Source organism: Mobula birostris, chromosome 13, assembly GCF_030028105.1.
Source record: "Mobula birostris isolate sMobBir1 chromosome 13, sMobBir1.hap1, whole genome shotgun sequence".
In the NCBI taxonomy this organism is placed as follows: domain Eukaryota; kingdom Metazoa; phylum Chordata; class Chondrichthyes; order Myliobatiformes; family Myliobatidae; genus Mobula; species Mobula birostris.
In genome coordinates, this window is record NC_092382.1 from 93,635,570 (window position 1) to 93,639,541 (window position 3,972).

Here is a 3,972-nt window from a genome sequence, read left to right on the forward strand (position 1 = left end):
CACCCCGCCCCTCGCCCTGGCCCCATGTCCCCAACCCACATTTTTGATTTCGGCATCCATCCTGGGATTTATCTTAACTGCAACTGGCTGCGAAGGCCTTGAAAGCACCCACTACACCCACCCCCAACCCTCACCCCGCCATTCCCCCGCGATTCCACCACCAACATCCACGCCTGAGTGGACAGCGGACAGGTGACCCCCAGGGAACAGTAATGATCAGACCAGACGAGAAAAAGCGATTTATGGTCCACAGGAGGTTTATTTCTGCGCGTGAGCTGTCGGGGTGCCTCTGGTGCGGGCCTCGGGGTAAATGGCTCCTACGCCGGCGAAGCCGATCTCGGTCTTTCGGGGCGAAGACACTTCCGCGCTCTGCTCCGATGTCACAAGTAACAGCAGCTGAGCTTGTTGTCGCAGAATTGACGTTCCTCTAAGTACCCGCCAGGACAGGGCGACGTGTGGCAAAATCCCGCCACTTCATCGCACTCCAGGGAGGTGGAATCTGCCATCGGAGAGGGAAAGGGTTAATGCCGGCCGCGTGTGAGGTTGGCAGCGGGAGAAAGGCGAGACTGATGGGGTAGCCACTACCCAGCTAATCACGTGTTGGGGGGGGGTCTTTGTGACCTCCACAGAAGTTCACGGCCGTACGGGTGGGAGGTCACGCTGCCCGGTCACAGGTCACGCGCAGCTCTCGAGGCGGCGCGGCTGCGGAGCGCGAGGACGGACGGAGCAGCGGCCCTAGGGTAGGACCATCCGGAATACAGTACTCCCGCATGGAGGACCGGTGGCTGGCGGCAAACCTGAGGACCAGACTGCTCGCACGGCAGCGGCCGGCGCAGGGACCGAAGGAAGATTCTTCCTGACCCAGGGCAGCGCCGAGGGAGCTCCGCGCTGGGAAAGGGGGACTGTTGCGCCAGTGGAACTGAGGAAATAGACACGGGGGGAGCTGGGACCGCGGGCTGCCGGTCAGCAACTACGGAGGAAAGCTGCCGTTGCCTTTCGGATCGAGCGAACCTCTATCTCTTTCCGCGTTTGCTGCCTGACCCGTGAGAGTTTCCAGCAATTTCCTCTGCAATGTTAGTTTACCGGCGTCTGCGGAGAGTGAGACGGTATCGTGGAGGGAGGGAGCACCCTGAAGAGAAAGCTGCACTGTGCGAGCGCCGTGCAACGGGCCGGCTGCGGCTGACGGCGGGCAGAGCTGCCGGAGAGGCTGCCTTGTGTCCCTGCATGCCGCCGGAGAGTAGGCGGCGAGTGAGAGCCGCACTGCAGTGAGGGCGCCGGTAAGGGGAAGTCACCCTTTCTGCGAGGCAGGGCAGCCTGCTGACACCTTGCAGCGCTCGACCGCAGACGGTTCTCTTACGCGTCGGGGCCGAGCGGCTGCTGCGTTCTGGACCGGGCGGGGCTGAGCGCAGCAGTCGGGCAAATGAGGAGCGAAATCCGGACTGTGCAACGGTCAGCGGAGGGCGTGGGCATTCTGCAGGAATGTCTTTTGTCATTCTTCGGTACAGGAGTGTAACGGAGAGCGAAACAATCCCCACTCCGGATGGGATGCAGTTTAAAATACACAATAGGGTTAAAGAACACAATAAACACAAAAACGCAATAAGTAAAAAATTTAAAAAGCAATCCTATAAACAACAGTGTAAAACAGTAACTGTTTCAATTTGTCTGTCTGTAGGTAATGGTCTATCTGTAAATAGACCGATTGTACGTGCATAGAGTGACGCTGGGGGGGGGGGAGAGTCACACTTTCTGGGGTCGTATTCTGGGGTCACAATCACGGGGAGCCGAAGCTGAGGGTCTGCCCGAAACATCGTAGTCGGTGCGGGTGGCGCCGGCTGCGCGGTATCGAGAGGTCGCCACCCGGGCAATTCTGACGGCGCCGCGGCTCAGCCGGATGTTCCGGCGCTGATGGAGGGCCGCACGGATCGGAGCGCCGACCTTCGCGATGGCGAAGGAAACTCTGAGGGATCCCAGTGCCGTCGGAGTGGTTGTATGGAGAGAACACCAGAATTAGTACTGAGTGGGGGTGGCGGGGGTCTTTGCTCCGTCGGAGCGGCGGTGCTGAGGCAGAAAGGCGACGTTCAGCCGAAGCCGCAACGGGGCTGCGGCCCCAAAGCGGAGGGACGGACTCACCCGACGAATGGATGCTCCCGCTGAAGAGCAGGAGGCCGAGGAGGAGGGCCAGCGCTTTCATCGCTCCGAGAGTATTCGGTCACCCGAGCGGTCGGCTGCGACGGCGAGGAGTGTGATTCCCCTCCCGCCCCGTTTGCTGGTATTTCCGAGCAGCCAACCCAGGCGTGAGGGCGGTCCGTGCCCGTGGGAAAGCTGCTCCGGACGGAGCAGATTGGCGGCTGAGTCACGGCGGGCAGGGAGGGGGCGGGCCAAGGCAGAGTGTCTGACCATCAGACAGGGGAGCAGATTTCGGCCATTCCGTCCATCTTTTCCCATAGGTTTCAATCGGATTCTCTCCCTCCGCCCCCCGCCATCCATTGAAACACCCAGCGAATACGGACCCAGAGTCATCAAATGATCCTCACACGTTAACCCTTTCGTTCCCGGGATAATTCGCGTGAACCTTGTCTGGAACCCCAGAAAAGCCAGCATCTCCTTTCCTGGATAAGGGGCCCAAAACCGGGCCTCTTATCTGAGACCTGAGTTGCGTCAGACGATTATTTAAGGGGGGCGGGGGTGGAGGCGGCGGCCGACAATGGGGCATTTCTTCAGGGTTGGCAACAAGGCTGGAGTGGAAGAACATAAGAACATATGAACTTGGAGCAGGAGTCGGCCATCCGGCCCGTCGAGCCTACCCCGCCATTCAATAAGATCATGGCTGATCTGACCACGGACTCATCTCAACCCACCTGCTTTTTCCCCATAACCCTTAATTCCCTTATTCTTAAAAAAAATCTTTCCAGCCGTGTCTTAAATACATTTACTGAGGTAGTCTCCGGTGTTTCATTGGGCAGAGCATTCCACAGATTCACCACTCTCTGGGAAAAGCAGCTCCTCCTCATCTCCATCCTAAATCTACTCCCCTGAATCTTGAAGTTATGTCCCCCAGTTCTAGTCTCACCAACCAGTGGAAACAAATTTCCTGCTTCTATCTTATCTATCCCTTTCATAATTTTATATGTTTCTATAAGATCCTCTCTTATTCTTCTGAATTCCAGTGAGTATAGTCCCGGGCGACTCAATCTCTCTTCATAGTCTAACAACGCCCCCCACCCCCACCCGGTCTCTGGAATCAACCTGGTGAACCTCCTCTGCCTCGCCTCCAAAGCCAGGTGCCGTCGGGGAAGCCGTCTTCTGTGTACCTTAAATGCGGCACCGACATGTTTGCAGACAGGGCTGTTAAACAGATCATTAACGCTATCCAGCTGGCATGACGAGGGCGGTGGCTGGAATAAACAAGCTTTCACGCCGGGGGCTTGGGTGAAACCCAAACTCTGGAACCGAGATCCCCATATGCAGGGAACTGGCAAGAGAGTGTTTGAGGAAATAACATGGCAATGGATTGAATATCGTTATTCCCCCGGGCAACAGCAGGGTTTGTTTTGGTGATCCAGAACACGTGATGTGAGTCAAACATTGGGATAAACACCCAGTAACATCTTAGAAGCCGAATTGTTGCCAGCGTGGAAATGAGCTGTTGTACACAGATGGGGCAATTACGGGCGGATGGAGTAGCAGATGAATGCCGAAAGCCAGAGCCGTTTGTCTTTGTCTGGCGGGTGTTGGTGTGTCTGTCTATATACCTGGTAGCTGTGCGTGTCACTGCCTAAATGTGTACATCTGTCTGCCTGTGTGTCTCTCTGTGTAAGACCATAAGACCATAAGATACAGGAGCAGAATGAGGCAGTTCGGCCCATCGAGTCTACTCTGCCATTTCATCATGGCTCATCCAATGTTCCTCTCAGCCCCAATCTCCTGCCTTCTCCCCGTATCCCTTCACCAATCAAGAATCTATCGATC

At 56.7% G+C, this 3,972-nt stretch overlaps 1 long non-coding RNA gene across 1 annotated transcript; it reads right to left on the bottom strand.

Annotated features, from left to right (window-relative positions):
- Window positions 1-239: 239 nt before the first annotated feature.
- Window positions 240-2,573, bottom strand: LOC140207182 (uncharacterized). Its single transcript, XR_011888525.1, has 2 exons — window positions 2,134-2,573; window positions 240-499 (listed from the first exon to the last, which is right to left on the bottom strand). It is a non-coding gene; the product is annotated as an uncharacterized lncRNA (long non-coding RNA).
- Window positions 2,574-3,972: the final 1,399 nt, after the last annotated feature.